At 43.3% G+C, this 13,192-nt stretch overlaps 1 long non-coding RNA gene across 1 annotated transcript in view; it reads left to right on the forward strand.

The window, feature by feature from the left end:
- The window catches only part of LOC129406473 (uncharacterized), a 56,249-nt gene that overhangs the window by 2,537 nt on the left and 40,520 nt on the right, over positions 1–13,192 (forward strand). Inside the window, exon 2 of the long non-coding RNA XR_008631015.1 lies at positions 834–967. This is a non-coding gene — a long non-coding RNA (uncharacterized LOC129406473). The remainder of the gene's footprint in view (positions 1–833; positions 968–13,192) is intronic.

Raw genomic sequence — 13,192 nt, forward strand, 5'->3', positions numbered from 1 at the left:
TAACTGCAGGCCCACAGTTAGGCTGCTTAGGAGTTCAAAGGTACTTACTTCCCTTTCCCATCGCATCCTTTGTCTCTGCTCTGTCAGCTTCCTTTGCCCGAGGTTCTCAGCTCTCATACCTGCTGCCCTCTGTGCTGGGGGAGCAGAGGGACTGCGGGGGAGGAGGCCTGTCCCCATGGGGAGGGCTCAGAGAGATGTTTGCTCTGTGCTCAGATCACAAAGCAGCATATCTCCCTACTTAGATTTCCGTGGTGGGCATCCTAGTGGGAAACTTGTCATACAGGGTATTTTTTTGTTTAAAACTTCCAAAGGTGTTGTCAGAATTCAGCAAAGCCCAGAAGGACTCTGTGCTAACCTGCCAACTAACCCAGGAAGCAGCAAACCCTGTGCCGCCCCGTCCACACCCCATTACATCAGTTCAGCCCTGCCTGACCCAGCCTTTTCTTTTTTAAAAAATTTATTTATTTATTTGTTTATTGAATCACCATGTGGAAAGTTACAAAGCTTTCAGGCTTAAATCTCAGTTAAACAATGCTCGAACACCCATCCCTTCACCAGTGCACATATTCCACCACGAAGAACCACAGTAAACCTTCCCCTCCACGCCCCCCTCAGCCCCCACCCCGCCTGTGTAGCTGATAAATTTCACTTTACTTTCTCTTTACTTTGATTACATTCAATATTTGAACAAAAACTCACTATTATTCTTTGGAGTCCCCCCCGCCCCCTGAAGTTGGACCTGCTGAAAAGGAAGCATTTGATAATTCCGAGCATCCTTAGACGATGGCTCCCGGACTTGCCACCACTGGGAACTCCCCCTGTTGTCTCTGCAGGGAAGACTCCATGCCAGCAGCATTCGGGTCTGGTGGGCGAGCTGACCAGCGCAGCCTGCCAGGGAAGCAGCCAGCCAGAACCTCGGGAGGATGGAGCCGGACTGAGCATCGTGGTTCCCTCACCCGCAAGCCCAGTGAGTTGGGCAAGCTCTGGGCGGGGCTGAAGGGCCCCATGAAGTGTCTCAGCTAGTGACTCTGAGTGGTCCCTGCCTTTTCCCCATTACCCCTGGGTCCCCTCCCAGTGCTGGGATTCATTGCCTGGCAATGATGGAGCCCGGGCTTCTGGGTGTGAGTCGAGGAGATGAGGCAGACACAGTGCTAGACACTTCCTGTAGGTGTGTCCTGTCAACACATATCAGCCCTGGGGGAAGCTAATGCTCATCTGATCACAGACTTCGTGCTGAGGCTCATCTGTGCCAAGACACTTTCCTAAGGCAAGACACTTTGCTCACTGAGCCTTTATTTTCCCCTTAGCCCATGTTAAATTAACAGTTCATATAAATCTCATTCTGCGACATGAATCAGGTTTAGAACCACACACTCTTCAGGGACTGGAGCCATAGTACAGTGGGGAGGGAGCTTGTCTTGTGACATGGCCAACCCATGTTTGATCCCCGACAGCCCATATAGTCCCCAAGCACTACCAGGAGTGATTCCTGAGTGCAGAGTCCGAAGTAACCACTGAGCATTGCCATGTAGGGTACAAAACACAAAGGAACCACATTGTCTAATAATGTGGTTAGACACTTGAAAGACGGCTAGTCCTGAGCTGGGGAGATAGCTCTGTGGTCATGGGTTACAGGCCTTGCATGCACAGGGACTCATTTATAAGTCCTAGTTCCTCATGCTTCATTCACCACATGGCATGAGCCCTAACATTGGCCCGTGCAGACCAGTTGGCCGAGTATCGCTGCAGTAGTCCAGTGTGTTGATCATCCAAGGGAACCAGCCCTAGACAGCTCCTGGGAGAACCCTGCGTGGGCCCTTGTGAGCTTAGACCAGGACCCAGTAGTTCAGCTGGGTGGCCACACCCTTGCCGTTTCCCATTCTCAGGAAACTGGTAAAGATTCCTAGAGAGAATGATGGATCTTTTATAGTGACCCATCTGTTTGAAAGAGAACTTGAAACTTTATTAGACAGATAGCAGTAAAGGATGCATAGAAAATAAACTCTGTGATTTTACTTAACACCAAATAGATTAATGTGTACTGTCTTAGGGTGTTTTTTGGCACATTCCTCTGGTGCTCGGTTTTTACTCCTGGTGTGGTGCTCTGGATACCATGGGGTGCCGGGGACTAAACCTGGAGCTGCTACAAGCAAAGCAAATACTACAGGTCTTTCAGCTATCTCTCCAGCCCTTACTGAAGTTTTTAATTTGATTATTTGTTTTCTTCGGGCCACACCCAACAGTGCTCAGGAGTTACTCCTGACTCTGTACTCAAGGATCACTCCTGGTGATGCTCAGGAGACCATATGGGATGCTGGGGATCAAACTGAGGTCAGCCGCATGCAAGGCAAGCCCCCTACCCACTGTACTGTCTCTGCCCACCCCACCCCACTATTTTTTTGTAAAATCAAGAAATCTGAAACTTCCAATTAGAGCCTCTCATTAGCACCACATAACCAGGTTAGCAACTTTGAAATTATAGGATGTGAGAAAACACAAATTTTGAAAGCTTTGTGTAATCTGCGAACACTTTGTGACTCAGTAAATGTGTTACCTCAGACTGTGTATCACATGTGCTCAGAAACCAAAATGGGTACAAGGCTTAATATATGAAAGAAAATTATGTGGCCCCTCTATATTTCAAGGGAAATAATGCCAACTCTCAAAATGGGCACGAACAAGTGCCCAGGTCACTAACCCCCAAGGAAGAATGTAGCAGTGTGTTAGTCAAAGGGACAGATGTTCCGTGGTTGTTGATTTGACTTGAGCATTGGTGGAAAAGGTACAGTGTGAGGTCAGCTCCAGATGGCTGGGCCAGGGAAAGGGAAGGCAGCTGCCCAATGATGCTCAGGGGTTACTCTAGCTCTGTGCTCAGAAGGGTACAAGGCAAATGTCCTACCGCTGTGCTATCACTCCAACTCTACTTCTTAGATTTATAATTCTTTAACATGTTTATTTTGTGTGTGTGCATATGTGATCCGAGGGGTTGAACCTAGGACCTCACACTTAGAAGCCTGTGCTCTGCCACTGAGCCATATCCCTTCCCTCCGGCCCTCACTGCTAGCACTTTCATGTACATACATACATGCCCTTCATCTTAAGAATAGCTTTATTGGGCTCTAATTCACCAATTAAAGTGTAAAATTTAATTTTTGAATAGACTCACAGGATTGTGTAGCCATTACCAAAGTTTAATTTCTTTTGGTCCTGTGGCCACACCCACCAACACTCAGACTGCTCCAGGATGTGTTATTTGGCAGCACTTGGGGGCTCAGAGCTGCCAGGAATACCGCCTGGGCCTCCTGTGTGAAAAGCCAGCTCTGTAGCCTGCTGAGCTGTCTCTTGAACCCCACAGTTTCACTTTAAAACCTTGTCATCCCCCTGCTGAAGGAAACACCTTCAATTACCAGTCTCTCTCCAGTCCTCTCTCTGCCCTTGGCCTGTGGCCTTCCCTCAGCCACTTTGCTAGTAGTCAGGCCTGTTCAGGAGGGTCCCTTATAGTGGCATGAACCATACAACTTGCCCTACTGTCACCCCATGACAGGCTCAGCCTTGGAGCAGCATCATTCCCTTTTATTGTCGACTGACATTCTTGTGTAGGTGGCATTGTACGGCCAGGTTACATTTTATTTATCACTGGCTGATGGACTTTCCTCTGCCACTTTTGCAATTATATTTGTGTCTGTATGTTTTTATTTCTCCTCAGTGCATGTAAAGTGGAATATTGGGGGAATCCAGTTTACTTCTTTTGTACTTATTTATTTACTTAACATTTTGTTTTTATTTCTATTTTCATTTTTATATTAAAACAGAAAATGTGGGTTGTTTTATACTTAATACTTTCAAATGACTTCTCACTACCTATATAATGTTCAAACTCCTTAACAAGCTCCTATATAATCTGCTCCAATATCCCCCTCTAGTCACAGTCTGCTCATTCCCTTGTTTAGATTCATTTTGGGCCTTGCAAACACATGCACTTCTAAACTTCTCTTATCTGCTTTTTAAAAAAAAAATTAATTAATTATTTATTTATTTTAATTTTTTTTATTTTATTTATTTATTTTTTTTTTCACAGGTAAGTTTTATTGCAATTTTTGAAATATCGGATGAAACATACAATGTGTAAAAAAAAAGGAATACTGAAAAATACTAGACAAGACAGGGGTATAATTGTTTTTTTAATTGAATCACTGTGAGATACAGTTACAAAGTTTTCATAATTGAGTTTCAGTCATACAATGATGAAACACCCATCCCTCCACCAATGAGCATTTTCTATCACCACTGTCCCCAGTATCCCTCCTGCCATCCCCACCCCATCCCATCCCCTGCCTCTGTGGCAGGCACCTTCCTTCTTACTATCTCTCTACTTTGAGGCATCATAGTTTGCAATACAGATACTGAGAGGTCATCGTGTTTGGTCCTTAGTCTACTTTCAGCACACATCTCCCATCCAGAGCCATCCCTCCAACCATCATTGACTTAGTGGTCCCTTCTTTCTCCCAGCTGCCTTCTCCCCCAGTACGAGGCAGGCTTCCAAACTGTGGAGTGATCCTCCTGGCCCTCAGACAGGTTTATACTTCTGTATCTCAGAGAGCAGCTGTTATCTTTTTTTTTTTTTAATTTATTTATTTTTAATTAGAGAATCACCGTGAGGGTACAGTTACAGATTTATACACTTTTGTGCTTATACTTCCCTCATACAAAGTTCGGGAACCCATCCCTTCACCAGTGCCCATTCTCCACCACCCGTAAACCCAGCGTCCCTCCCACCCTCCCCAATCCCAATGAATCATCGTGAGGTACATTTACAGACTTACAGACTTTCATGATTGCATTTCAGTCAAACAGTGTTCAAGCACCCATCCCTCCACTGGTGCCCATTCCCAACCCCCAATGTTCCCAGTATCCCTCCCCCCACCCCCAACCCAACCCCTTCCCACCTCCTGCCTCTGTGGCAGACACAATCCCTCTTACTCTCTCTGTCCTTTTGGGTGTTGTTATGGTTTGCAATACATGTAACAAGCAGCCATCGTGTTTGGTCCATAATCTACTTTCAACATGCATCTACTATCCCCAGCGATCCCTCCAACCATTATTTATTTAGTGCTCCTCTCTCCAACCCAGCTACCTTTTCACCTAGAGCATGAGATTGGCTATCAAGCCTTGGGGCAGTGCTCCTGACCTTTACTATCCTTTAGTGTTAGTCTCCTGACCCTTACTTAACTATCCTTTGGTGTTAGTCTCCTATTATGTTACTTTGTAGCCCACAAAGGAGTGCAGTCCTTTTATGTCTGTCCCTCTCTATCAGACTCATTTCACTTAGCATGATACTCTCCATGTTGATCTACTTCTATGCAAATTTCATGACTTCATTTTTTTTCTACAGCTACATAATATTCCTTTGTGTAGATATACCAAGGTTTCTTTAAGCAGTGGTCTGTTCTCAGGCACTAGGGTTGTTTCTAGATTCTAGCTCTTGTAAATAGTGCTGCAATAGACATACAAGTGCCTATGTCATTTCTACTGTACCTTTTTGCATCTCTGGGCTATATTCCCAGAAATGTTATTGCTGTGTCAAGTGGGAACTGATTTCTAGTTTTTGAGAAGTGTCCTTATTGTTTTCCTGAAAGGCTGAACCAGTAGGCATCTGCATCTCTCTGATGATTAGTGACAAAGAGCATTTTTTCATGTGTCTTTTGGCCATTCAGATTTCTTCTTTGAGGAAGAAGAAAAAGGATTTCTTCTTCTGTTCATTTCATTGCCCCATTTTCTGATGGGGTTGGATGTTTTCTTCTTGTGGAGTTCAACCAGTGCCTTTTATATCCTTGATATGAACCCCTTCTATAGAGGGGCATTGTGTGAATAACCTTTCCCATTGTGTAGACTGTCTTTGTCTCAGCAAAATGGAAATTGAAGAAACTTTTTCAATATACTCAAAGCCATCTACCATAAACCCACGACAAGCTTTATACTCAATGGGGAAAAACTAAGATCCTTCCCTGTAAGATCAGGGACAGGACAAGAATGCCCACTCTTACCACTACTATTTAATATAGTTCTGGAAGTACTTGCCATAGCAGTTAGTCAAGAAAAAAAAACATTAAGGGTATCCAAATAAGAAAGGAAGAAAAAAAACTCTCATCATTTGCAGATGACATGATACTATATTTAGAGAACCCTAAAGCCTCTACCAAGAAATTCTTAGAAGTAGTAAACATGTAAAGTCGCAGGCTATAAAATCAATACCCATATGTCCATGGCTTTCCTATACACAAATAACGAGAGAGAAGAAAGTGATATGAAAAAGGTCATCCCATTTGTAATCATGCCTCAGAAAATCAAGTACCTCGGAATCAGCTTAATGAAGGAGGTAAAGGACTTATACAAAGAAAACTACAAAATGCTACTTCAAGAAATTTCTGTACATCAAAAGAAATAGTGACCAGAATACCAAGACTATCTACAGAATGGGAATCCAGTTTAATTCCAGGTTTAACCTTTTTCATTTGTTTGTTTTAGTTAGGGGGCACACACAGAGGTGCTCAGGGCCTACACCCAGCTCAGTGCTCAGGGGTGGCTCCTGGAGCTGACTGGGGGCTGGGGGAGACCCTCTGCTGCCAGGGATGGAATGTGCATCTCCCAAACATGGACTGTGTGCCCCAGACTATTAAACTCTCCCTCTGGTCCCTCTGGTTAGTCTCTTGAGTACTATCACATTGTTAAAAACTAAAAGGTACAGGGGCTGGAGCAATAGCACAGCAGGTAGGGCATTTGCCTTGCACACAGCCAACCCGGGTTCTATTCCCAGCATCCCATATTGCTCCCTAAGCACCACCAGGAATAATTCATGAGTGCAAAGCCAGGAGTAACCCCTGTGCATCGCCGGGTGTCACCCAAAAAAGGAAAAAAAACCTAAAAGCTACAGTACGTTTTACACATCTTCACCACCAATTTTGATTGTCTCTCTCCTTCATTGCTGCCAGCCTCCTGGTGAAAGGGACAGCTCGTCCTGGTTTGGTGTATTTTTTTTAAATTTAATTTAACTTTGTTTTTGAAATTTTATTTTCCCTTACCTTATAGAGACACTATAGTCAATTCTGGGTTGGTTACATGCAAGGCAAGTGTCCTACCTGCTGTACTATCACCCTGACAGAACCTTGAACTTCACAATTTTAGAGCTGTCTTCCTACCAAGAAGCTCAGGGGTATGGGGATGGGAACAGTGTTTCTCCTATTTGGGGATAACAATCTTCTTTGTTCCAAAGTAATCTTTCAAGTATAGATCATGTGTAATCTTCCATTATCCCAGCAAAATCTTCATCTAGATAATGAAATAAACTAATATAAATGTTTTTCCCCCAGAATCTATGGCACTTAGGCTTAGGATATTCAGTCAAAGGCAGGCTGTTAGTGAAAGAACTGGAACAGACTCTGGTAGTTGAATCTTAGGGAGAAAGAAGCTCATCTATGCTACTAACAAATCTTTCTCAAGCTTCTGTTTTTATTTTTAATTTAATTTTATAGAGTAATTCACAATATTTTACTATATTCAATATTTGAACACCAATTCCACCACCATTACACCTTCCTACCACTGTATTTTGGATGTTTTCATCCCAATCCCAAACCCCAGGCCCAAAGCAAAATGAAAGAATTCATTTTGTATTGTTTGTTCTGAATCAACTGCTGAAAATGCTCCAAAAGTTTCCTTAGAGGAAAGTATGTGAAGTTTGTTGTATTTCCCCCAGGCACCATTAAGCCTTTCAATAAGAGCTTACTGACATGTTGTTAAAGGCTGTGCCTCCTATGCTTTTATATATACATATATATATATGTATATATCACATGTATCACTTGTCATCCTGTTGATCTTCAGTTTGCTCAAGCGGGCTCCAGTAATGTCTGCATTCGTCTCTGTCACGTGCTAGTGTAGCCCAATGATATCTGCTCACTTCAGGAACACAAAGAGCCTCAAACCGTTCATTCAGGGTTTTGACAAAGAAGTGTGGCCATCTTATTGGTGGGTGGCCATGCGGTCTTTTGACGTCCCATGGAATCCAGTCAGTAACAGCTCTAGTCCAGTGGTTGTCTCTGAATCCCATTACACGTCCGGCCCATCTGATTTTTGACGCCTTGACAAACGAGACATCGTCCCTGATTCTTGACCGTTGACGGATGTCTGGACTCCGGATTCCTTCTTTCCCTTGAGTGAAACATGATACTCCAAGCATGGCTCTTTCAGTTCCTCTTTGGGATACCTGAATATCGTTCTCATCCTGTTTTTGTAGGGCCCAGGTCTCTGAGGCCTATGTTAGTGCAGGAAGAACCATGGAGTTGAAAAGTGGTGGCCAGCTGGAGGTTCTTTGTCCTCTTAACCACTTCCTCGATGCTCTTGAAAGTGTTCCACACTGCTCTCTTCCTCCTGGGCAATTCTGGCACCAAGTAGTTTCTCATGTTGAGTTCTTGACCCAGGTACACATAACTGCTGCATTCGGAGATCTATGTTCCATTGAGAGCAAATGGAATGTCAGGGACTAGTTCGTTTTTCATGAATACTGTTTTGCTGAGATTCAACTGCATTCCGACCTTTCATACTCGCAGTTGAAGTCGGCCAGCATTTGTGCCGCTTGCTAATGTTTGGTGTTATAAGAACAATGTCAGTAGCGAAGCAGAGGTGGTATAGTTGCCAACCATCTATATTCACTCCCATTCCTTCCCATTCCAGTAGTTGCATGATGTTCTCGAGGAATATATATTCCCTAAGTTTGGTTGCCTTCTATTTTAAACCCCATCCAATGTGGAGTGCTACTCTTGGAATATTAGCAGTATGAGATATGTCAAATTCTGTTCTCTTTTATCATTCCTTGATTTATTCTCTCAACCAACGAACGATTGATACACTTTTGGTAACAAACTTTTCTCGCTTCAAAGAATGAGAAAGGATACAATATGGATCCTTTGAGCACTCAAGGTGCTTATAAACTGGTAATAGTGATAGGCACATAAATCAATAATTAATATTGCTTTGCTTTTATTTGTATTTAAATTGTTTTTCTTTTTTGTTTGGCAGTGCTCAGGGCTTTCTTCTGACTCTGCACTCAGGGATCACTCCTGGCAGGCTTGGCAGCACCATATGGGGTGCTGGGGATTGAACCCGGATTGTCCATATGCAAGGCAAAAATGACCTTACCCATTGGACTATCTCTCCAACCTTGCATTTGAATTTTTATAATATGTTCATATACTACATGCTGGCTGAAAGTTGAATTTGACATTTAAGAACTAATGATGTAAGAAGTCCACAATAATGTGTATCTAGAGAATTAATAACAGACATAGCTTTTATTTCATAAGGAAGCTCTTATGCAGATGAGAGTTACTCATAAATTGCTATAAAAATAACTATACTGTGGTCTCTTCTGGACTGGAGCGATAGCCCAGAGGGTAGGGCATTTACTTTGCACGCAGCTGACCCGGGTTCGATTCCTCTGTCCCTCTCGGAGAGCCCAGCAAACTACCAAGAATATCCCGCCCACAGGGCAGAGCCTGGAAAGCTACCCATGGTGTATTCAATATGCCAAAACAGGTAACAAGAAGTCTCACAATAGAGACGTTACTGGTGCACACTAGAGCAAATCGATGAGCAAGGGGATGACAGTGCTACAACAGTGCTGCATAGTCTCTTCTAGCAAGGCTAATAATTTGGAGAGGGGAGTGTTACACATGGATGTCCTTCCTTGGGGGCATGTCTGTCTTAGCTCTCCTTCAGCTTATAGTTTCAAACAAGAGCTGCTAGATAGAATCACTGAAGCAATTTACTTCTTTTGCTTATCTACAGTCTTGAAGATCTTCCTGACTTATACTTTCACTGACCAGCAGAATCAGGGAAACAAACGCTCAAATTAATGGGAGACTATGGAAATAATGCAGAAAAGTACCATGGCTTGATAATAATGAGTATTAGTCCTTACTATGAACTTAATGCCTAAAATGTTTAAGGACCAAAGAAATAGGCCAGGAGTTAATGTGCTGACCTTGCTGCTGCCAGCTCAGTTCTATACCCAGTAGCATATATGATTGCCCCAACCACCACCTGGAGTGATCCCGGAGCACAGAGCTAGGAGTATTTGATTACTGCTGAGTATGGCTCTAAAACAACAGCAACCACCAAAGTTTGTTTGATTTGCTCTTCACAGCCACTTTATGAAAGTTGTATTGAGAAGTCTTGGGTCGGCTGAATTAGATCTCTGTGGCAAGTCGTTCCTATCCTCGAGTATGTCTCTTATGTCTTTAGGTTCGTCTCAGCAGACATAAAGCAGTTTAACATCGTGCCCTTGCCCTAAACAGCTCCCAGTGCCAGGAACTGGCAGACTACTATTTTGGTTTCAATGGATGGTATAAAAGGATTGTCAAGGTGGAAGTGGAGAGAGAGTTCAAGTGCAGAGCCTGTGCTGAAAGTTCAAGTGCAGAGCCTGTGCTGAAAGTGAAAGTTTCTGAGCACCGGTCACACCCCAGAATCAATCAAGATCTCAGTGAATTGATGGTGGTGTCATATAGCACTTTTGTGCTCTGTATGTGCGTGGCTGGTGTAGTTCATGGAAAGTTTGGCTTAATGTTGAAGTCACAGGTTACTTCAACTGTTAGCACGGATTGCTGGAATTGAGGTTTTGTTTTTAATTAAACAGTTTAAAATCTGCATTGAGATGTTCAGAAGGACCTTCAATCTAAAATCCAGCTTCAGGATCTTTCTGACCTTGAAGAAAGGGAAAATGAAGATATTGTGGCACCATTTCAGAAGAAAAGCATAAAGATCTTCTGTGCTTAGAGGTGGTATTGTCACCCTTTGATTGCAAGAGCCCTGGAGTTGGCATAGCTGAGGAGACTGGATAAACTGTGAGGTCTCTGTGGGGACTGGAATGGGGGTGTGGGTAAGAATTCTCTCTCTCTCTCTCTCTCTCTCTCTCTCTCTCTCTCTCTCTCTCTCTCTCTCTCTCTCTCCCCCCCCCTCTCTCTCTCTCTTTCTCTCTCTCCCCCTCCCTCATCATATTTTCAGATACATCAGAAACAGCCCTCTCCTTGCTAAACTGCTAAAGCCTTAGGCAGATGTTTTTAACAATACTTGTTTAAACCTTAGGTAGTAACGAACAGAATTTTGGGGGGTGGGGTGGGGGAAGTGGACGTGCTGGGGACACCTAATGATGCTCCTGGCTCAGCACTCAGAAATCACTCCTGACGGTGCTCAGAGGACTCTGTGGGATGCTGGAGATCAAACCTGGGTTGGCTACATGCAAGGCAAGTGCTCTACCTGCTATACTATCACTCTGACAGAACCTTAACTTCACAATTTGAGAGCTGTCTTCCTACCACGAAGATTAGGGGCATGGGGATGGGAACAGTGTTTCTCCTATTTGGGGCAACAATCTTCTTTGTTCCAAAGTAATCTTTCAAGTATAGATCATGTGTAATCTTCTGTTATCCCAGCAAAACCTTCATCTAGATAATGAAATAAACTAATTAAATGTTTTCCCCCCAGAATCTATGGCACTTAGGCCTAGGGTATACAGTCAAAAAAACCGGGCTGTTAGAAAAAGAACTGGAACAGACTCTAGTAAGTGAATCTCAGGGAGAAACCAGCTCATCTATGCCACTACCAAACCTTTCTCAAGATCCTGTTTTCTTTTTAAATTTATAGAGTAATTCACAATATTTTATTACATTTAATATTTAAATACCTCCACCATTACACCTTCCTATCATGGTATTTTGAATGTTTCCATCCCGATCCCGAACTCCAGCCCCAAAGCAGAACAAAAGAATTTATTTTGTATTGTTTGTTCTGAATCCCGTTGCTCATCGATTTATTCGAGCGGGCACCAGTAACGTCTCTCATTGAGAGACTTATTGTTACTGTTTTTGGCATGTCCAATACGCACGGGTAGCTTGCCAGGCTCTGCCTCACAGGCTCAATACTCTTGGTAGCTTGCTGGGCTCTCTGAGAGGGGCGGAGGAATCGAACTCGGGTCATCCGAGTGAAAGGTGAACGCCCAACCGCTGTGCTATCGCTCCAACTGTTGAAAATGCTCCAAAAATGTTTCCTTAGAGAAAGTATGTGAAGATTGTTGTATTTCCCCCAGGGACCATTAAGCCCTTCAGTAAGAGCTTACTGACATATTGTTAACAGTTGAGCCTGTTGTGCTTATATATATATATATATATATATATATATATATACACACATATATACATACATACATGCATACATATATATATATATACATATATGTTATATATATTTTTTCCTCGAAGGAAACTGAAGAATCAGTAGAGAATCCACAAACAGAATTGCTCTCCTTGCTCTATATACCTGCAGTCTTAGAAATTTTAAGTTGTCAGAGATCTTATATTGTTACACGAGTTGACCCTGGGTTGACTTCAGCCTTGTAGTCTGGGCAGTTCTTCTAGTAAAAGTGACTTCGTTGGTCATCTAGTAAAATTTCTATCAACTATAAGAACCTTTAAGAACCATTCGGGGCTTAAGAAGATGGTACTGGAGCCAAGGTACCTGCCTTGCATATCCCTGGCACAGCATGTGGTCCCCTCTAGCACCACCAGGGAGCACAGAGCCAGAAATAGCCCCTGAGTACCAGAGGATATGATCCCTACACCCAAAATATAAAAGAAGTAAAAGAAGCAGTGGGTGGGAGAGATAGCTCAGAAGACTGAGTACACTCTTGGCATGCAGGATGCATAGTTTCAGTTCCAGCTCAGCACAGCATTGCCAGGAGTGACTCCCAAGTTCTAAGTGGGTAAAATTCTTGAACACCATTGAGTCTGGCCCAAAACAGAGAAACAAAAAGAACCAAACTTAATGTCTGCATTGAAAAGGAAAATGCTCTTATTTTATGCTTTCAAAATAAAATTATTGGGGGGGGGGGGTTGTCGCTGTAGCGATAGCACAGCGGGTAGGGTGTTTGCCTTGCACTCGGCCACCCAGGTTAGATTTCCAGCATCCCGTATGGTCCTCCAAGCACCATCAAGAGTAATTCCTGAGTTCATGAGACTGGATAACCCCTGTGCATCGCTGGGCATGACCGAAAAAGCAAAAAATAAATAAAATTATTTGATGTATAAAGGAAGAACACACCTAATATCGTTGAGTACTACCTTCAGAGAAAGGTCATTTTAGA

The sequence above is a fragment of the Sorex araneus genome, chromosome 7 (genome assembly GCF_027595985.1).
Source record: "Sorex araneus isolate mSorAra2 chromosome 7, mSorAra2.pri, whole genome shotgun sequence".
Lineage (NCBI taxonomy): Eukaryota > Metazoa > Chordata > Mammalia > Eulipotyphla > Soricidae > Sorex > Sorex araneus.